Source organism: Idiotropiscis lumnitzeri, chromosome 1 (assembly GCF_059441095.1).
Source record: "Idiotropiscis lumnitzeri isolate Australia: NSW breed Sydney's pygmy pipehorse chromosome 1, RoL_Ilum_1.0, whole genome shotgun sequence".
Classification (NCBI taxonomy): domain Eukaryota; kingdom Metazoa; phylum Chordata; class Actinopteri; order Syngnathiformes; family Syngnathidae; genus Idiotropiscis; species Idiotropiscis lumnitzeri.
In genome coordinates this window covers 28,194,029-28,217,057 of record NC_142391.1, presented here as the reverse complement: position 1 = coordinate 28,217,057, position 23,029 = coordinate 28,194,029, and the positions used below count along the sequence as shown (strand labels likewise).

The 23,029-nt window shown below is 40.9% G+C and overlaps 1 protein-coding gene and 1 long non-coding RNA gene across 3 annotated transcripts in view; one reads left to right on the top strand and one right to left on the bottom strand.

Annotated features, from left to right (window-relative positions):
• Positions 1-5,157, bottom strand: part of LOC148344104 (uncharacterized) — a 73,081-nt gene extending 67,924 nt beyond the window's left edge. For both annotated transcript variants that reach the window (XR_015842821.1, XR_015842822.1), the window contains exon 1: positions 4,882-5,157. This is a non-coding gene — a long non-coding RNA (uncharacterized LOC148344104). The remainder of the gene's footprint in view (positions 1-4,881) is intronic.
• Positions 1-23,029, top strand: part of rtn4r (reticulon 4 receptor) — a 51,767-nt gene that overhangs the window by 3,499 nt on the left and 25,239 nt on the right. The gene's annotated exons all lie outside the window — the stretch shown is intronic.

Genomic DNA, 23,029 nt, shown 5'->3' with positions numbered 1-23,029 from the left:
AATTTAAATAAAAACTCATATCATTACGGTAAAGTCATTTGTGTGTGGATGCATACATTAGGGCGGCAACTAATGATTATTCTAATAATCAAGTTTATTATTTTCTCGTTTAAATCGATAAATTGATTTTTTTTTTCATTTAATTTCAGTCCCTTTATTAAAAAGCAGTTGACTAGGCAGAAAGTGCAAACTAAAATGAATTATATTTCAGGAATAGGTTTACGCCGTCACGCCAATCCCCGTTCTCAAAAGTAAAAGTAAAATCAGCTGTCATAGATGACTACAGAAATCAGAGAATATATTTATTCACCTGAATCATAAATGAATAAATATTAAGTATTTTTTTTTTATTTTTTATAGAATAAAAGACAAGATCTTGGCCTCTTGTTAGGACTTAAATTCCCCCTCAGACACACACACGAGAATTTGATCAATGCATGAGTGGCAAAGCTCTTGCTCGAGGCTGCTTTTACTTGCTGGCAAACCAACAAAAAAATAAATTAAAAAATTTAAAAAACAAAGGCCAAATGAATGGCCAAAACCATTATGGTAGAACTGAATGCTTTCACTTTCAGGATTTATAAAGCCGCGAGAAAGTCAGGCTTATTGTTTTTCTTTAATGAGTTAACTGTTTCTTTTTTTTGTTGTTGTGGCAGTGCCAAAAAACACTGCCCTATTTTTAGGAAATAGGCCACAGGATGCAGCATCTGAGGTGGAGAGATAATTGTCGGGGACTTATCACGCCGCAAAGAAAACGAGGACAGGCGCAGATAGAATAACAATGGCTGATTTGCATAGCGGCATTAGGTGGGATCAAACACGGCGCCTTAAACTGACAACGAAAGGCGACATCTTCTGCAACCCTGAGCGGAAATGTGAAATTGATCCATCTTTGTGTTTGGGTGGGCGTGCACATACGGAGCAGAAAAGGAGGTTTGCTTATGCATCGTGCGTTTTGTTTATTCAAATGCACATCTGAAGCGAGGCGGGCAGATGGAATGCTTGAAGGTTATCAGATTTGCATGTCATGTCTTTCATACATGCCACAAATTAGAGAAAGCCAAATATTTTGGACGGCCAATTCATGTGGCCGTCATTATTAAGGAATTAAGTCTTTTGGGTTCTCAATTGGCTCCCAATTCCCCATTTGGGGCTCGGAACAAAAAGACTGAACAGACAAAGGCATCGGCTGCAGCATTTAGCGGGAGAGCTATAGAATTGATCTATGGGAGCCAAACGACTTTAATATGTCTGTTGCTAGGAGTGGAGTTAATCAATGCCACTGACTTATTGATCACACTGCCAAGTGCTGAGATTTCGGGTTTTAATTTCAATCTTTTTGGCTCGAATTCATATTCGGTCGGCTAGATTTACTCAACCGAGATTTCATGCCAACTAGTTATGCTTTTAGCAATGCATCAGGGTCACGATACAGATAGATGATTTCTATTCCATCAGGGCACTAGGAGATCCGATTCATAGATGTCCATCTGCTGCCGCTGTCTTTTGTATGCGTGTGTGTTGGTGCAGAGAGCACGGGGTCACAATTTTATTTGAGTCGGTGACTATTTGTGTATGTTCACGGTACACGAGTTCTAAACATGGACAAAAAAAATGGTTACGCTTTAGCCGGTTTGATAACATTTTCAAATATTCAAGACTATTTTCTCATTTTGTTTTGTTCAGTGACTTGGTACGGATTCAATCGATTCCATAATGTTGTCATCTAATTGTTGGGAAAAAAAATAGGAGAAAATACAGAAAAAGTATAAAAGGTTCCACGTATCCACAAAACACTTTGGGCCCTGGTGCAAAAAACGCCAACAAATCAGGAAGCTGTTTTACTAATCAGGCTAAACCTGGATTGCATCTGCCAAACACGCTGAATTGCTGCACAGTAGATTTTGTGCTGTGGGAGGAGTATACGCAAGTACAGGAATGAAGTGGTGACAGTGTAGTGCAGGCAAAATGAAAGGAGGCGAGTAGTAACTTCTCCTTGTTCATGTAAACAAGAGCCCAACAGATGTGGATTTTTTTAGGGCAATAATCAGCTATCATGATTAACCAGACAATACATTGAAAATTATATAAAATAACTGCTTTTTAGCTCCCTTGCAACAAAAAGATGAGAATTAGTGGTAGAACTTTGTCCATTAGTATTTAACGTTACAACAAAAAGAAAAAATCTGCAAAAATTGGTCCGATTATTTTTTTGGGGTCGATATTTTTTTTTGGGGGGGGTGTTTGAATGTTGTTGTCTCTGTAGTTTATTGTAATATGTAAAAATCACCAGATTGTTTAAAAAAAAAATATTTCTGACAATTCTGAAAGCGGTTTACGGTTATTAACCTATTGAATCGATTAATTGTTTGGCCCCGAATGTAATCATTTTTAAATAAAAATTATCACATCATGTGGTCATTTAGCAATGCAATGAATCCAAACTCTTCAATGTAGAAAATATTGATTACATTGCAACATGATAATGCTACTCTACCACGTGACCTTGTTGATTCAGTTATTTATAGATTCATTACGCGCGTCAGAACGGCATTGTTCCAATAATAAAAACAAAAACATCCAGGATGAAGATGTCAGTGTTTTGTGCAACAGAGGCTTGGTGCTATTAACGTCTCCGTCTCAGTGATGGACTGCGGCAGGCGGAGGTGGATCTGAGATGTTCACTGCATCCTGATGAGCGCAGTCCATCTGGGAATTCTGCTAATTGGCTGCACCCTTTATGTAGTGGTGTGTTGGTGCACTGCACACGCGTCAGCGGCATTATGGTCGCCCTCGATGGGCCCATTGCTAATGTAAAATTGTGCAATTGTTTTCATATGTCTTCATTCTACTTCCACATTAGATTAATGTTGGTTTTACGAACAAATGGATGGATACTCTAACTGATTTTGACGGAATAAAAATAATAAGTAGATGTCGAAGAATACAGTGCAAGTGTAAAAAGAAGACTGCTATAACGTCTCTTAACAATTATCTGGGGTAGGCAGCAGCTCATCTGTTAGCCTCAAGAGAAAAAGCAATACAGAAAATTAGATGGATGACTAACCCGAATCTTTGTAATTTAGCATACTGACAAATGAAGTAAAAGAACTCATAAGCATTTTTTGTTGCATTGGCCAACTTGGTGAAATCATTTGCTGGCAGATACATTGTTCATGGAAGAAAATGAACGGCACTCCAGTAAGCTACAAATAATAACGAGATTGCAATCTCTGGGTTCTAGCTGCTTTTCAAGGTGGCCAATTATTCTTTTTTTTAAAGTTTTTTTTTTGTTATAATTTGTTTTAATTTTCAGAGCGGGTTTGGCAGTTTTTATTAGTATTATCTTAGTTTTTTTTGTTTTTAGTTTTTCTTATAGTTTTTATTAGTTTAAATTTTTAAGCATTTTGTGTATTTGTATTCAAGATTAAAAAAAAAAAAAAATCGCATATCGTCATAAAATGTCAACTAAAAATATTTCAAAAACAACCATTTACAAATCAGCTACAGGCCAGGATGGCCGAGTGGTCTAAGGCGCCGCGTTCAGGACCCAGTCTCCCCAGGAGGCCTGGGTTCGAATCTCGAATTTCCCCATTGTCGGACTAATAAAGGGAATATTATTATTATTATTATTATCATACTGTATAATAGTCCACAGACTTAGAAATAGTGAAGTAATAAGTATAAGAAATAATAAGAAATAGTGAAGTAATAAGTGTTTTTCCACGTTGGAATTTCCTTCGGAAAATCTCAGCGTGGAGTTGCATGCTCAGTAATTGAAACAATTTACAATATATTCGTAGAACGTAAACACTGACCCATCCTGATTTCCGTGGAAGCCTTATTTTGCCTGTTTGGGAAACTATGGAGTACAATAGTACAGAATCTGGATTTAAAGCACATCAACATGCACTGTGAACCCTCTCCTCAAATGCTACGAACGACATGAAACAGACAAAGCAGAACTGTGACTGACCAGATATGACGAGAATTGCCTTTTGCCGGTGAGGAGCATTGTGGAGACAAGAAGTTAGAAATCACAAATTCAAAATTTCCTTGGCCAGACAAGTGTAAGAATGAGTAAATCTGTATTTGTTTTGTTCCAGAGAAAAGCAGAGCTAATCCTTCCCGACTTGCTGAAATGTTTGTCGGTTCCTCTGTGATTTAATATGATGTATCTTCACCATGGTGGGGCGGATGGCGTCTCACGGAGGATTTCTTAGCGCCTATTTACAAAAATCTACTGTGACATTGTATCGTAATCCCTTTAAAGGTGCTTACGCATGACAGAGCGGGTCAAGCCTCTCAGTGTGCCTGAGCGCAGCCTTTCAATGTACAAGCATGAAATGTGCAGCGGCGACAAAGATGAGGTGCGCATTACTGTCTGAGCCAGCACGCGGCACCACAGCATTCTCGCCGCGGTGGGAAAAAAAAGGCAACCTCTCGCATTGCCGTGGTGCTACACGGCGGCGGTTTGAGCGTGCGCAAACAAATCACCCATTTGTCATGTCGCTTCACTTTGCGTCCACTTTTCTTAAAGTGTGTTCCGTGAAAGTTGAGTGCTTGTCGGAGTCCAGCTGCAAATGTGCGCCGGTGCTGCCTGCTCGCTGATGATACTGATTACGCCGCCACGGAGGAGGCTGACTGATGGCCTGGTAAATTGTTAATCAGACAGAAGCAGAAGCGGCTCTTAAATTAGAAGCGTGAATGGAACCCTTGTCAAAGTAGGTCCGAGCAGATTCGAGCAAGCAGGAGTGTCACACTGATAGATAAATGAATGGCTTGATAGAGAGAACGCATCCGAAGCAACATTAGCCGGGTTTGCATAGTTTTTTTTTTTGTTATTCTAATACAAATCATTCTGAATGAAGATCTGCTTACCTGTTTACATGTGGCGTCATCTTTTCCGATCATGCGCGCTCCACCCAGATAATCAGTTCAACAGCGTAACAGCCGTGTGGCGCGGAGATCGACGTAATCATCACGTGATTTGTTAAGATAGAGTCCAGTCCTCTATTTAGCACAGTATTCGCGATTATTTTACCACTTTCAACAACGCAGCGCCATTATAAAAACGAGTTATTGGTACTTTAAAAGAAGTTCTCGTGTCGCAGACGAGCTCTGCTAAGAAGCCGCCATTTTTAAATGCGTTTACGATTACGCCACTACTCATTTACGTCAAAACTGAGCATGCGCAGAGCAGACGCCGCCTGGCTATTCCAATTGAACTGTTAACCTGACGCGCGTTCAGATTGGCAAAACGAATACACTACCCCTTGGAATCCGAATAAAATTCCATCGCATTCAGCCTTTTTTATTTATTTCATTCAGTTTGGTCCTTTCTAATCGGAATATATAACACCATGTAAACACGGCTATATTATGGAATTGCTTTGGTTTGTTCCTTCTTGACCATAGTAATGGCATGGTTGAATGGCCACTTGTTGCTAGGCAGAATTCAGTAAGGGACAACCATTTGCTTCCTCTTTCTTCCCTAACGCCCAATCAAACACCGACAGTCATGCTCACTCTTCTGCTTTTCTGGCAAGAGAGATTCTCTCCCGCACACAAAAATGGCAGATGGATGATATGGGTTGATTGATGGGCACGTAGCTAGTTGGATAAATGATGGACAGTTGGATAAATTGATTTACACAAAGGCAGATGGATAATAGACAGTTAGATGGGTAGATGGATAAATGATGGAATGATGAATAGATGAGATAGACAATAGAAAAATGGACAGAGATTCAACTCATTGAAACACATGAAATTTGATCAGGGATGAGCAAGTTGCAGCCCAACCACATACAGTGAAAAAAATACATTGAAAAAATTGTGCCCACCCCAGGGAGGGGAGGGGGGGATTCTCTCCTACAGTTGAACCCTGAATACTCACAGCCTGGCACCAAATAATGATTTTTTTTTCAATATTTTTTCAGCATTTATTTATTTTGGTGTGAGTCCACCGTTTGTTTGTTTTTTTGGGGTGGAAAATGGGCATGAACGTTCATCAATGTTTTTGGGAGAATATTTAGAATATTTATTTAGTTGCATTTGCACTTCTTACGCGGTCCTGTACTATATTGTGAGTCAAGTGAATATATATTTTTTTAATTTGGAATGACATGTAAGGCACACATAGTACCTCAATAATGTTAACATTTTGAGTGAATTGATATTTTGTGTAAAAATGCATGAGTTTTTGTACTTAATGTTGGTTTGCTGTTCAGTGCCGTCTTTAAATGGTATTGTATTTGTTTTTTTTAATAGTGTCACTTTTATAAATGCACAGAGAAACACAGTTTGTCATTAATCTGGTGTGTGTTCCTCCCAGTAACAATGATGACAAATTGTGGCCTCATCATCATTTAAGTTGCCCATCCCTCCATAAGGTGCTCTTCTTCTTGTTCTTGTCTTCATTCAATGCAACATTCTTAAGCACCATTTCTTTTCATTGCATACAGTAGTGGTGTGCTTTTAATGTGAAGGGCAAACATTGCATACTTGATTCCAGAGGCTGCATAATTTAGTAAGATTTTTAAATGTGATTTCATAGTGTAGACAGGGTGGGAAGAGAACAACAGTCGAAATAGAAAACAAATCATTTTGGCTCCAATTTGTTAAATGTACCCAATAATACCACGTTTTTGCAAATGCCTCTAGTGTGGAAGTAAATCTCACTTAAATTGGCAAAACGGAGCGGAGTGACCTCGTGCTACTGTCTGGTGGCGACTAGTACGAATAATCATTATATTAATATCATAAGCTTCAGGCAATTACATTCCTAAAATCCAGTGGCTACGGCTAATTAGCTCGTGCAGGTTGGATGCAAATGTTCTTTTATTAGCAGCTATCTCGAAATCGAGTCATATAAGGCGTTAGTGGGTAAAGAATTGTAAAACCTTTTGAAGTTGAGGCGTAATCGACCCTTTAAATGCTGCCAAGGGTGTTATTGAGCACGCTTGGGATTCAGTCCCATCTACGACAAGGCGACGTTTCCTCGATGTCCATTTTCTTTTCTTCCAGGCCACTCTGTGACATTTCATCACTCCCGTCGGGTGTAGAATGAGAAACTGACTCGTCTCGGAGCAGGACATCATCATTCTTTGCTGCTATTTTCCACTCCTTTTTCTTTTTTCCGCTTCAACTCAGATTGCCGCAAAGAAAAATCCCGGAAAAATAAAATAATTAAAAGTGAAAGTCTGCAAAACGAAAAGTTCCTTACAGTGATGTGAGTGGAATTGGTCACTTGTATCGTTGGCGAGATGAATAGCTTAAAAACAAGCAGAGAATCATTCACGGGAAATAGGTTGTCACTTCCTGGCTCAGGAGAAATTGATTTGTTGATCTTTAAACAGGAGTTCAGCAAATTTCTGCCGGCACATGTAACTTTGTTTCAAACACAAATCGATAGCAGGTCGTTGCAAATGCAGAATCTGTCACTGCGGTAGTGCGGCGATAGGATTGGCCAGCTTGGGCCACATTCGTGAGCTTTGACGTGACTTTAGGTTCGCTCTCGCTCGTCTCAGTGGACCGTTTAGATGAAAATGCAAATCTGACGCGTAAACTCCGCTCTTCTTATGTAGCAGCGGATTGTCTGACGAGTACATTCCTCATGACTTTTCACAGTTGTCACGTCTCGCTTCTTCCTTTCACGTCCGAGATCGCTCGCTCTCGAAATCTGTCGTTTCTACAGCCCCCGTCACTCATCTTCTTGTCAGAACTCGGAGGTGTAAATGCTCATTCCCTTGAGTCGATACCAGGTCATGGCACATTTAATGTGACCTCCGCACCTTGCCAACTATGACGTCCGTTTAATATTCAATGTAATCGGCTAGACAGAAGGAAAGAGAGGATAATAGGAGGATGAGGATGAAGGGGGGTTTAGTATGGATCTGGTGCAATGTTAAAAAAAAAAAAAGTTGGGCAAACTTAAAATTTAAATGGAGAAAAAAAAATCAATAGAATTATAAATTGGGCAATTCAACAAGATATTGGTTTTGCTGTTGTGAAAAATTGACTTTTCGCGCATTTCACAACAAAGAAATGAGTTTACAGAACTAATTGCCCCCCTTAATTTAATATAAAAGTCAAAACAACTCAGCAAATTATTTTGGAGCAAAGAACTTGATTGATTTGTTGTGCCAACTAACTCTTGCCGTAAATTTATATTTTAAAGTTGTTCCATGGAAATGGAGTTTCGTCCCTTACGGACCGAACCGCTGCTTCCCAATTCCTCGATATTTGTCTCCATCTGTCCAAAATCTGTTTTGTTTTCAAGCCAGGGAATAGATATGGCATATTTATCGCTTTGTTTCGCTCCTAAATTGCTTGTTATCCGTTGCGTTGGCAATCGGACAGTTGAATTGTTTCCATCATTTAATTGTCAGGCACAAATCCAAACGGTGTCATTTTTTTTTTTTTTTGTCGGGATGAAATTCTCTCAGGTTGTTTGTGATGTGCTATTTCTCATTTATTTGTTCGCTTACTGTATTGATTCAGTGCAATTCTCGTTTATTCCTGGCGAGATCCACCCTGCTGTCAAAAATGTTGACGATTGCATTGATGGTGTTCGATACTGCGCTTTGGCATTGTTGCATTCGACGCAGGAGTGGAAGTGCGGGATCAGAATTCCCACGGGCTGCCTTCGGTGTTCAGTATCAGAGCACTTGAAGAAAAAAATTGAGCTAATGAGGAAGCAGGAAGGAAAGAAAAGAAATGTGTCAGTGTTGCCCCCCCAAAATTGTCTGGTTTCCTTTTGCCTCTACGTCTTGCCTGGGAAAAGCTCCCAAATCATTACAGCAATTATTCCAGTGAGGAAGATGAGCGGAGTCGACACTCCATCTCAGAGCGGTAAACAAATTATGATGAAGGTTCCTTTGCGATGCCTGCTTGAGAAAACCAGTTCTTGATGGTCTCGCTGTGGCGTCCCAGGACCAGCGCCAGAAATGGAGTTGTTGACAGACATTAGAGCTTTGACAGCTCAGCCCTTTTCCCCTCCATCAGAGGTGCTGAGGTTTAGTGACATGATTTTTTAATGAGTCAAACAACCGGTGGCGTGTTTCCATTTATTGCATCTTTCAACTCATTTGTCTTCTGCAAATTTCTGGTGGTTTTCCATAAATCCTTCAGAGGCTCACCTGCGAATAAATGGCAGCTTACCTTTTGTCCCCCCCCCACCCCATCGCTGCCTGGCAAGACATTAGCATATGAAATTTCCGTGCTGACCGTGACGAGCGTCCCACCGTGCCTTTAACTTTTTCACTACCAGTCAATGGCAGTGAGTGATGTCGCGTGATTTGCATCTACATTATACTGAGAAATATGACACCGGAGGCGCATGATCCACTTTCATCTCTGCTCATCTCGTACAAACTTCAGCTATAAAGGAGCGAGACGCGTGCACGCACTGCTCGGACCCCCTGCTGCTTGCTGACTCACGTGGTTTGGGAGGCGGACTGGGGAGAATCTTCACAGCACCCTTAATTAACTTTGGAGAAAGGTGGCTGGGGATTGGAGATTTTCAAGACGCGTACTGAAAAACGCGTACTTCGACACTTGAATACTGAATCATAGACACAAATGAATAAAATCTAAACAATGACGTCAATTGTAACTCGTTGTTCCGTCACACTCGGTTCTGAGTGGTCGCTTTTCCATAAAATTTTTCCGAAGCCGTACGGTTACATGCAACCACTATTCCAAACCACCTCGAAGGTGGTTTAAAAGCAATGCGGCAAGGAACTCCGATGCAGATAAATTTCCTGTTTTAAGCGAGCAAGACAGCGCCACCTGCACCGTACGTCATAAAGATATGCTTTATACAGTACACATATATTGTGCTTTACAACAATACTTAACTATAGTTACACTTTTATATGTTCCAACGATTGAAATAATAAAGTTTGTGGTAAATACTTTTTTGAGCCTACCGCTAATGGCTGTAACTCAGAGTGGAGGCCAAATGAATGAGAGCTCAAAATGAACGGCCCCCAAAAATATTTACCACAAGCCTCGCATTCAGTGGTACATATGAAGTTGTATTGTTGTAAAACACAATGTGTACTGTATGTACTGTCATTTTTTTATTTTACTGGCGGGCAGCTTTCCGTCTCACTTGAACCCGGAAGTGGATTTTTCATCTATGTGAAAGCTTCCTTGCATTTGATGGGCTTTAATTTGTGACGTTGCCACACCTCATGCAATGGTAATTCGTGTTTTGAATCGCTGCAAAATCAACAGCTACCAACCCAGACACATACTCAATTTTTTTATTTATTTATCTTTCCAACTTCTCAAGTGTTTATATTTCTGATAAGAAAAGCTGAGACTCACCGCCTAATCTATATTTTCATCTCAAAAGCTGTGCTGATCTCAAATCCAAAGCACGCATTGCTACCATATACAGAGATCTGTTAAAGAATGTCACAGACAAGCAGGGTGAGAGCCTCTCGCTTGCCTTCCCATTGAAAAATAGGTACTTGATGAATGCCTTAATTGCAGTATTGTACAGCGGTCATTTTTCATGCTGTCCTCAGTCTTTTGTTGAATTAAAACCGTCTCCTGACCAAAATCCACATGCAGATAAATTAATAAAAGAGCGCATCAGTCATTATCTTTTTTTGGTTTGAATTCTCTACAAGGTCAATTAACTATAAAAATAATGCTGCATTTATATGCATATTGGAATGCATTACTAAAATCCACCAAATATTCAGTGATAGGGATGGAACACAGTATTTATTTCTGACTATCTAGACTGTGGCTCTGCATGTTTGTTGTCTTGCATAGATCTGTACAGTGGAAAAAACGTGCGGACTGCCTGGCCGAGTGGTCTAAGGCGCCGCGTTCAGGACACAGTCGCCCCAGGAGGCCTGGGTTCGAATCTCAAATTTCCCCATTGTGGGACTAATAAAGGGAATGTTATTATTATTATTAGTTTTTCTTGCTTGTGCATTTTAGTCACACAACAGAATTACCGAATCCATACGCGTCTTAAACTATTTAGCAGTTTTTCATCCACCTGTCTAAAACAAAAAAAACTTCAATGAGTGCCGCGATGTATTTCTGCTAGAGTTGATTGAAATCCCAGTGCAACTAAATGCCAAAAGGTCCTTGTTAGTTGATGTCAGGCACAGAGGGGTTTCACAAAATATTGACATTAGACGTAGAACAAAGAAGCTGTAATTGCACTCTTTAGACCTCTACCAAGGGCAGGCTAAGTAACAACAACAAAAAAATGTTTTTCCCCTACTAGAAAAATATGTCCCTATTATTATTATTTAATGTCTTTATTTTTCCACGTAGTAGGGTAATTGAGGGGCTGACACTGAGTGCAAAAAAGACTTCCTGTCTGCGGCCCTTCATTCACGCTAATCAATGACACCAATCACCTGCCATTAAAGCATTAAACTGTCTGGAAAACTTGCCTGAGTTATGAGCCCCTCCTTCCCATAACCACATTCCACAGCGGAGGTATTCTTCCATTAAAAGCGAGTGGCTATGTTGGTCAAAACGTGGGCATTCGGAAATTCTAGGAGGTCACTTGTGGTCCGCCGTTTCCCGTCAATGGATTCCATCTGCACACAAGCCCGTAATAGAAACCTTTTTGTTACAAAAGCATAGTGCATTAGGAACCATCTGCATTAGTTGCTGGCAGTCTGAGAGCACTGCGAGTCACCGCCGAACATCAAAGGATTACTCAGCACAGAGCGAGAGAGAGAACGGGGAACGTTATTGAGGATGTGCACATGACATCGTTTACTGGAATGATAATGATAGTGGTGGAACAATCTTTGTCAACATGGGGTTTCATGGGAGAAGTGATTCTGCTTGGAGCGTCTCCGCTGGGGTTCGTCCTCCTGACCTAAAGGTCATAGAAACCATTATTTGGTTCATACATGGTTAACCTCCCAGTGATCCCACGATGCGTCCTATATTTTTAACAGTTTGCTTGGTGTGTTTGTTGAAAAATGTGCTGGATCACAGCATTGCCCCAGTTTTTTTCTCTTTTTTTCCAATAATCGCAAACATTGCAAGAAATCCCAGCACTCTTTGGGAATAGTCAAAGACCGAACCATGTCATTTCTTATTCCTTTAACCTTGGGCCATATAGATCAGTGCAGTCTTCCAAATCCATTTTCTCAAGCTTCACCGTGATTCGATTGGCCTGATTAATCTGTATGCGTTTGGGGATACGGCATAGGCGGGTAAGATCCAGGACGGGTTGAGGTGAGTGTGTAACTTTAAGGGGGGGTATTATCAACATTTTCACAACACCACCCCAAATGTTGTTCAATCACTAATTTAATCACGATTAAAACTGATATTTTGCTTTGCTTTTATTGCAATAAAAAAAAAAAAAAATGGGACGAACATTGCACCAGCAGTTCAGACCAAAGTCGACAGTCACATGATCGCCCAACCAGACAAAAAATGTTAATACTTAAAAAAAAAAGCAAACTATTGTGGTTACACTTTCTTTCCAAAGGTCTTTGAGCCATGAGTGATACAAAGAATTCAATGACAAATTAACTAAACTAATGCAACAGAGATTCTGCATGTAAATTTGCCTTCATTGTTGATGGCTCCATTCGGCAATGGAACATAACACAATTAATTGTAACAAAACACGCTTACTCAAATTTCCACTCGTTTTTGCATAAAACCAAAAATAAAATAAAATTACAACACTTCTAGGATAGTTGAGCGTTCATCAACGTTAATATATTCTTTCTCAAGGTATTTCAAACATTTTAAATTGGTTTGCAATGTGTAAAAATTATAGATCACTTGGGGGCAAACTAATATTGATTTGTGAAAAGAAAAACACAAAATTGACCAGATATGGTCACACGGGGTTCCTGCCCGACAGCAAAAATATAAACAAAAATATACGATTATACTTGATCATGAAATGTGCAAGGTGAACATGATTTAGCAGGAAACTCAATGAAAACAAAATGAACAACCAGAACTTAATGTTGCACATCACTGTTGTCCAACGTATTGCGTTTGTTGTCTTTTATTACTGTCACATTTCAACAATATCTTGGGATAACTTGTGTTTAACAAGCACCTTGTATACTTCCAACCCCGTTCTTCCTTTACACATATTTTGACACGTCAGCATTTTCATGCCATGGCCGCTCAGTCATTTCTGCCTCTTTTTCCAAATGGCGCAGGTTCTCTTTGTCTCCTCAAGCTCACTTGCCCCATGACAAGTGTTTTTTTTTTCTTCTTTCTTTGTTGCGAGGAGAGGTGGCTAAAAGAGCTCCTTTTTCTTCCCACTTATCCTTGTCCATAGAGAACTTTCATCGGCGCTCGTCTGCGATATATTTTCCACTGGATCATCATTTCTTCAGTTTCTTTTTCTCTTTTGTTGCATAATTGAGTCTCTCCAAAAGAGATCGTCTGTCAATAGCGCAGCAATGTAATTATGCTCTCCACGTATCAGAGAAGCGAATGGATACGGCCTGATACATGATACCCTCTTTATTACTGAATTGGCTCATCAAGCCCACCGGGTGCCGTCGGCTCATAAACTCTCAATGTTACGCCACCTTCCAAACTAGATAGACGTCAGACATGCATATATTAGGCCTGTGTTATGGTATTGACTCTTCAAGTACTTAGCAGGAAAATCAGCTCAATTTACAGCTAATTAATGTCATTACAGGGGGCACATGCTAATGCGTTTACGCGCAGATAACAGAAACACAAGAGGCAGTGGCAGCAGGGCTCATTTCACCAGCAGGGCAAGATGAGAGTAATTACTTGGGTATTAAAGCAAGGAGGGGTTGAGATGTTTTGTGTTTTCCAGCGCAACGAGAATGAGATTCAGGTGCTGGGCACTGATACTGAGTTTTGTTTCGTTGTCCAACCCAGTGGCTATTGAAAAAAAAATAATAATTGAAAAAAAGGGCATAGCCTTGACTAAATATGTATTTTTGAAGACAGAATGAGAGTCTTACTGTATTTTCCCCACTGTGGATTCACATTTACGAAATATCTTTGGTATTTGTGTGAACATTTTCTTCCAATTAACTGGGCACTTTGACGTAGCAAGCGGTTTCTGCTTGATAACATTGTCTGCAATTCTTAATGAGGCTTATGCAAGTTAATAGCCGTGGACTGCACACATGCACACCCACAATTCCTGGACAGCCATTATCCAAGTCTGCGGGCTCGAAGCAGAGAGTTTTACAATCAAGATTGTAAAAAGTCTGCCATAGGGGCGGTAGAACTCGGACTCACTACATTCGCTATTCGTGTTGACGTCAGCAAATAGCGTTCGAATCGAGTCGGATTTTGCACTTTTCTGGGAACACTCGAAGACCAACTTCGGTCCCGGCATCCAAGTAATGACACAGCTGATTATGACCTGCCGATATGGCCGTCACTGAACATACTGCTTAACAGGTTTACTTCATGATTAGCCGGGTACTCGAGCAGTGTTTGCAATCCCCTGCCATACACAAATTGAATTGACATTCAATCTGCACGACAATACGAAGGGCGTGTCCGAATGTTCGCCCTTATCCCTTAACCCCGCATTCATGATATAGTTCCGCACTATATAATATTCCCATCTTTCTGTTTGGCGATTCGGACAGCAAGCTAATGGTTTGCTCCTCGTCGCGTATCAACTGACCACCATACCTGTAATGACGGACTGGCACAATAAGATATTGTGTCTATTTATTGTGAATAAAAAATAAAATAAAATCTTTATTTTAACTGTATTTTAACACATATTTTCAATGACATTTTATATGGACAAGTGTGGACATTCGGATAGTGCTTCCATGAGTTTGCCTAATACGATTGAAAATTCGGATTCTGTTTGTTTTTTCATTCATGTCCTAGTTTGAGTCGGCACTGATTTGTGCACAGCCCTATTAAAAACGCTGAGACAGGAAGCGTTTATAAATGTTCATCAAAGAGACGGAATTGCTTGATATTTGCAAAAGCAGAGTTGTTCAAGCACCGATGTAAGTTTGCACGACGTCCTCATTGTGCCGAATAGATGAAAAAGGAGAAAGGGAGACATCCTGTTGCCAGATTGACTTCAATCTTCAATGCAATGTTGCTCCCGCTTTTATCTTGCTTTCCTCTTATGAATGCTCGCCAAAAACAAGATGCAGTGTTACTAAAATGAACCTTAACCTAGGTGATTACAGAATATTAAGTATGAAGCTTTAAATCACGTTACTGAAGGTTACTGAACACTTTTCATTGCCACAGGCGAGAGTAATATCTGCAGATGATTGCATTACGCACAAATAGTAATCTTCCCTGTTTCCATTTCAATCACAAAACGATCTGTCCTTAATATTAAACTTGGTAAAGCCTTGACTATACTTGCGTGCATTTGAGGAAATAACACACTTGAGGGAAAGTTATGTGATTGCATCAGGCAGTAAACCCTAACGAGACTCAATCATTTCAGTATTTACAGGGAGGAGCCGGTTCAGGTTATTACCGGGAGTCATTCCCAGGTGTCCTCGCTGTTTCATTGGCGTGCCAAATAATAATCCAAACAAGCACTTCAAATCACTGCTTTCATGGTGTTTTTTCACACGCGCGGCAGACTCCGGTTATGCAGCTGTTCCTTTCTTCGTTTGTTCAAAATTAGCTTCTGGTGAGGTGACACGAGATCCCAAATGTGGCGTGGAAATTTAAAAACTAATTGCACCATATGCAACTTGCTCTGAATTCGATCGCTGGAGGATTGTAATGAACTCCATATGGGCCAGCCATCAAAGGCTGTTTTCATCAGAAGGGAAATAGGAAAAGCCCAGACAAAATACCCCGTCACTCTCTGTCACCCCGGCCCGATCTATATTTCATCAGCATCGCGTTTCTTTGAAAGTTTCTGCGCTCAAACTTAGTCAATCGCAAGAGTGTCCCCTTTTCCACAAGTAAACATACTCCTGCTCTGCGAGCAGCTTTGCGTTTGAGATCGAGTGTCAAAACTTCTCCCAAGACGTTTACCGCTGCTCTTTCCCCATGCGACACTGCTGTCATGAGCAGAGCAGATAAAAGCAGGAACAAAAATACCTCAGGTGAAGATGATGATGATGATGATGTCGGGCTGCTGATGGCAAAGATATTCTCACTCAAGAGCAGCGGCGTCGCGTGGGTTGGCAGAAACTTTGCAGCCCGTCGCGCACTCAGCCATAGCACAGTGTGCCTCGTTGTGCTAGTTCAAGTGAGTGGTTGTCTGACGGCAACGAGTTTAGTGGTTGAAGTTAAACTAAATGAAGAAATCCTTTGATAAATACCTTTCAGTAGAGCTTTGTTAGATTCAGCTCAAACAACCTCACAATTGCTCTAGTGGGGGAGACCCAGGTAGCCCTTGAGGTTCACGCCTGAGGGGAAACAAATATTTGACTCTCCTGAGCATTGACATCCCACGCTACACCCGTGCTTAAGCCAAAGCCAAAGACAGACAGATGAGAACGTTGCATACTAATGTTGCCCTCTGCATCCTTGTGTTCCCTCTTCTAGTTTGCATGGAGGGCTCTATTTCAACTTTTCAAAAAAAAATTCCAATTTGCTGTCTACCCGGAGCGATGTTTCTTCCACTTTACATGTAAACTTTTTTGTTCCGGACGTATCCATGAATCAGAGGCTGAGATATTGCGCCATCAATCTGTCATCCGGATTGCTATCCGACTACCGTCACACCGATGCAGTCTCTGCCACGTGGAAGTAATTTATCGATGGTATAATGTCGGTAATAACGGCGACGCCATATTGACTTGGCTAATTGGCTTAGAAATGCTGTTACTAAGATGATAAATGGGGGTGTGACTGCGTAATATGTGTCATTAGCTGCACCATGAATAGCTGAAGAGGTGTTCAAAGCGTCTGTTCGTGAGGAGGTGATGAAAACGTATAGAATCGTGACTCTTGCACGCAGTTATAAAGGTGCAACGAGTATATGAATATTAGAGTGCCTTCAAAAAGTATTTTCACCCGATGACGTTCACATTCTGTGACCTCACAGACACAAACCTGTTTTGGTGAGGTTTTATACAAAATACAACTTTATTTATATAGCACATTTCAAAGCGCTCTCAATATGGTGCAGTATAAATTAACGGGAAATTAGAACACAAATTTAAACACATAAATCCATACAATGGATACTAGAAGAACAGCAGAACGACAGTCTCATGTTGAGTCAAAAGCTATAGAATAAAGATGTGTCTTCAAACGAGTTTTAAAAATGGACAGAGAGGAAGCTTGCCTAACATTTAATGGGAGGTCATTCCATGGGGAAGGACCAACAACAAAAAACGTGTGAGCTCCTCTAAGGCAGCGGGCAGGTTCACTGGAGCGAGGCCAATGATTTAAAGACAAACAGAAGTATCTTGAAGCGAACTCGAAAGTGCACTGGGAGCCAGTGAGAAGAGGCCAACATTGGGGTTATGCAATCCTTCTTCCGGGTTCCGGTTAATTTCCCCATTGTGGGACTAATAAAGAACATCTTTTCTTTAAAAGACGAGCAGTATCATTTTTGTACCGGTTGGAGGCTCGTGAGGGAGGGCTGGCTGACTCCAAAGTAAAATGCGTTACATTAGTCTTGCCTAGATGTAACAAAGATGTAACGACATTGATCATAAACATAAAGCCAGAGCTACAATGCTACGGTATACATCAACGAATAGTCAGAACTAATAATGGTCCAGTCATAGTCCAGACCTAAATCCCATTGAGCAACTGTGGCAAGACTTGACGACAAAGCACTGATGATGCACGGGGTAGGGGGCTGAAAATACAGTAAACACACACCACAGTTTTAAGATTATGTTCCTCACATTTTCAAAATTGTACTCGTGTGCTACTTTGCGTCGGTTGATCAAATAAAATCTCAATCAAAACACTGACATTTGCGGCTGTGAGGTTGCCAAACCAAAAAAGTTCAAAAGTATGAGTTCTCTTTCAAGGCAGGGTATTTTTGACTTGACACAACAATAGCGCCTTTATTTTTTTTGGTCACATGGCTGTGAGCGTGACTACAAAACGGGCCGTGTGGTGAAAATGTAAGAAGACAGATGACAACCATGCAATTTTTAAACCCGCTGCAAGGTTTCGCAGAACATATTTTGACGGTAAAAACAAGGGCATCGCTGAAATTATTCAGCAGCTCATCTGTTAGTTGGTTGCCTTTTTGTTTTGCATTGACTGTAACTTGCGATTCCCGATGTGTCTCATTTCCGCACAATTCCAGTATTCACTGTTTACAAGGCACTTGCGTCTTCAATGACTTTTGTTATGAAGCGGGAATGCACAAAACTGATTTCCAGAAACTTTTATGGAGTGAGGGAGCATACCAACAATTCGAAGGTTTCAGCATCACATCGATGTTGAACATGCGCTTCTAATTATTAAACACACTTGATGAAGAAAATATGATAATTGCTTTCCACCACACAGACATACGGATGTGCTGTTTATGCTTTTCGTAAAAGCGCGAAAAGCAGCAAGTTCCCACAAAGCTAACAATGTCATGACACTTAATTTATACCTCCATCAATCAGACTGCAGTCTATATTTATTTAATGGCAATCTTTTGTGACATGAGTCCTGGAAATTTTATGAGCAACCTCAGAGGTGAGCGCTTTCAAAAAAATCTCGGAAGGTTATTGACCATCAGCCTATCTGTAAAAGACTATGATCGATTAAAAAGTATCAAATCATATAAAGCAGGGGTCTCCAACCACCGGTCTGCGGGCCTCTTTGGACCGACTCGTGGCGGGCTGCACAGATAAAAGAAAAACAAAACTTGCATTACTTTTATTTATTATTTGAGGCTGAAAAAGATTTAATTTTGAAAAGTGACCGACTTCCCCTCATTCCATCGGACTCTTGACGCATGTCAAGACGCGTCTCGGTCGTATTACGCTAAATCAAACCCACATGCTAGCAAAATGAGTGCAACCGCGTACAAAAACAAGGAGTGTAAATGCTTAATTTAAAGAAATATGTCTGTTGGTCTTTAATGATGTCTGACTAAAAAAAAACGCTATTAATGGCCGCGTGCGCACTGCTGCTTTTCATGAATGCCAACCTGCATTTATAATTGCTGCTAGCAATTTGAAAAACACTCACTCCAGTTCACCATCACACTCTCCATTTTAAACGATAACTTTTTGTTCTAATTGAGGCCCCAAAGCAAAAGCAAAAGTAAGCCCATGACATGGCAGTGACACAATGGCTGTAATGATGTTCCCGCAATTCTGCTCAACTGAGTCTGATGGCTTAAACAATTGAGTGCTTTAAAAAACCTGACATTGTGTGCAGATTTTCACCTGAAACACTTTGACTTTTACTAAAACCTGAAGAAAAAAAATGCAGCTCTAACATCACATTGAAAAGATTGAAACTGACATGCGTTAAGCAGCAAAGTGAAATGTTTAACTGCAGGCTTCATTGTTGGACATCAAATGTCCAAATAGCAGCGAGGGAAAGGTCAAAACAATCACAGTGTGTCAAGTCATTCACACCGAGAACACAAGGCCGCAAAACAAGTGGAGGATTCCCTGCGACATGAAGGTGGCGTGCTGCTAAATGGCAACACAGAAAACATGTTGAGAATTTGAATGACATGGGTGCTTAACGTGAGCTGCAGCACAACATCTGCTGCTCTCAAGTCGCCTTGGGGAGCGTGCTGCCCGAGCTAGTTTGGGTTCATCCTGTTTGCATTTGTGCTTTATTTGCAATGGCAGCAATGAGACTTGACTAAACAAGTCAACAGGATGCCGGAATTATTAGATGGAGGCATGTTTCGGAAAATCATGCATTTTATTCAGGTATAATACATTTGGAATGGGATTATTTCCCAAACACAAACGCTATTATTTATGATTCTGCCGGAAGGATTTTGGGGTTTTCATTTGTTTGCAAACAGGCTATTGAGAAAATAATCATTGGAATGCTTGCCAAGGTGGCCTTTGGGCCAATGGAAACTCAATTAGGTGGTGAGGCTCCGTTTTCCTCGACACCTGGAGACTGTCGGGACATCTCTCGGGTTATTACCTATCCATTCCTTTTCTATTTGTCTTCTCCTCATTTTGGGAGCTGGAGCTTATTCCATCTGATTGGTGAGAGGCAGCAAACACCCCGGACGAGTCGGCGCTCCTCACATTAGCGGTTGGCAGGCCGGCAATTCCAACTCAGGACCTGACTGAGTCACAGATGTGCTAACCACAGCTACAACATCAACCGCTGAGTTAAATAGATTTAAAGCAAAGTAAAGAAATAAAAATAAATAATAGCTTAGGAAAATCATTAAACGTGCTTAGAGTGCAAGAAGAAGATTTTTGAAAACGATTTTAAAAATACTTTTAATTTGAATTAAAAGCCCCTCTGACATTGTCAATCGCAATAAAAAATTCTAATCTTTGTAAAGACAGAGTTGAATTTTATGATATTGTACTTGTGTGTTTTGGCCTCCGTTTGCTTTTATTAGTATTACTGAAACACGGCCTGGGGAAGCGAACGACGACATGAATGAAAACACTAAAATATTTACAAGTTTAACGGCCTCTTGACCTCCCCTGCATAATACATATTGAGGGTCTTCACTTTGGTGCCAGCGTGCATTCATATTCGGCTCGTCTGGTCCACGTGATTGATGCGGTTTCATCTTACAGGATGTCACTCTCTCCTGACGAGCAGATACTTTATCGACCTCTGTCCCGATGAGTGGATCTTGTCTCACCACTGGCTAGAATCTCTAAGCTCTTTCAGCGAATCGACTCCAAGAGGCGCGTCAAGCTCAGATCTTCAAAGTGTCGATTTCAGTGCAAGGTCCAATCAGATAAGTTTCCCTGGTGGGACATTAAGGCTCGAAGAGATGGCGGGAAGTAAGACGCTGCCACTTTCTTCCAAATCCGATTGGCTCACTAGCAATTTGTTGATGTTTTCCTCTTTTTTTTCCACACTGAGACTTTTGCCCTGTCGCTGCTGACAATAATGTTTCAACTTGCAGCGTTTAAAAGGCGCCTTGGGTCTCTTAGTTCATTTAGAATTATGAGGAGATTTGTCGCTGTTGATTGCTTATCCTGGTTGTGCGCTGTGATATTCAGTTGAAGGGGAAATACATTAAAAACTGTAATCCCCAACGTCTTCGCCCCCTGCCGATAAGGAGATGACTTTGCGTTTTCACTCCTAAGCTTGCAGGCCGGATCAGAAATGTGCCCGTATACCCCCGCGTACTAAACTGCTCTGCTTCCCCAGCAAAAGGCCAGGTACTTATCTTGTCAATGCAGTTTTTTTCCCATCTAACTGATTTGAAGTTGAAACCGGGGACCGGGACCTCGTGTCCAATTCTGGGTTAGCTGAGCATCACTGGAGACAAATACTGTCGACAAATCCTCTGAATGCAAGATTTTATTTGGGACTTTTGTCTTCCCCTGACCCCTTTTCCATGTGTCCTGCACTGTGCAAGGGAGTCTCACTTGAGACAACCAATTTGTTCCATTAAAGGAGACAGATATGCTGAGATAATAGGTGGCAGGATATCAGGGGCATGTCAGCATTGCTTTCCATGCTCTAGTTCACCTTCATCAAAAGACAAGCAAACTCAAGCTGAAAATAACAAGTTGACTGATGACAAGTCATAGCTTCTTGCGATTCTTTCAACGTACCCAAGGCTGACTACTATTTGTATTTTGAATATGCAGTAGGGCTGCATGATTTTTGAAAAAAAAAAAAACTAATTGCAATTATTCAGACCAATATTGCGATTACGATTCGATTTGCAGTTTTTGTATTTTACATGTTAAAATGCATTAAAATGCTACTGTTTGTAAAATATGTATTAAGGATTATTAATGAAAAGAGCCAAGCAGTATGTCAGTCAAGGCTGTAGCGCTGTCTGTCATTATAGTGTACTTCCATGACTCGCTGCCGCTCAGTACGGCAAGCGAGACGGACAAAAACAATCGCGGACAGTGAAAATATCTCACAATACATTACACTGTTATCCGTTTCTGCTTCGATTTGCTTTATTTTATACACTCTTTATCTTTTCCTTTACACTCTCATTTCCTCGCTCGCCACTAAAGCATATCCGCTCATCTCCTCCACTACACTCTTCCTCGCGCATGCGCGCGCGCGCACACACACACACACACATATTCACCCCTGCTTGTATCAGACATGCTCGATCACAATTTACAATGTTGCCATTAGTGCTGAAAAGATGCGCTGAGAGGGAGATTGTCACCGGTACGCACAGATAATGAGGAGATAGTTTTCCGATGCCATTTTTTCAAAACGTGAATGCTACTGTTAGCGATCTTAGCCTAGCACATGAATGACCGCTAGTTGTTGCCTTCCCTTCATCTGTTTATTTAGAATCTGTTGACAGGCTTCATACTCAAATCGGTGGTGCTGTTTTAAACGTTGAAATACGTTGATCGTGTTGCCTCTGGAGCTGATTTTTTGATGCGGTTCTTTTTTGTCGAATCTGCCGTACGTCCAAAAAAAAGACGTACCGCCCGTCTATAGCACGAGCATCTTCCGTTCCTCGTCAATGGCGGCAGAAGTTACATCTATTACATCCACTTCGGTAAACGGCAATGGCATAAAAAAACAACAGCGCACGCGTAGTGAGTTATTGTCGGACTGCGCTGACTGTGGGCACCGGAACGCAGACTAACGCATTTTAGCCAACAACACTGATTGCCCAGCCACATTAAGACCCGAGCATCGACAATTCTGGTTGGCTAATTCATCTGTCACTCAAACGCCAAAGGTTGGGGGAGAGAGGAAAAAAATAAAAAACCTCACTGTTTTGCGATTAGATAATCGCACTATGTCAAACCTCGATGTCGATTAGATTTCAATTTATCGTGCTGCCCTAATATGCGGTGTTGTTTTTTTTTTTTCAACCAGCAATATATGCCAGGTCTGTTTGAAAGCTTGCATGCAGCACTTTTTCTTTTGTTTACATTTAGGCAGAATCATCATAGACTTCTAAGACGACACACGAAGCAACCGGAACTGT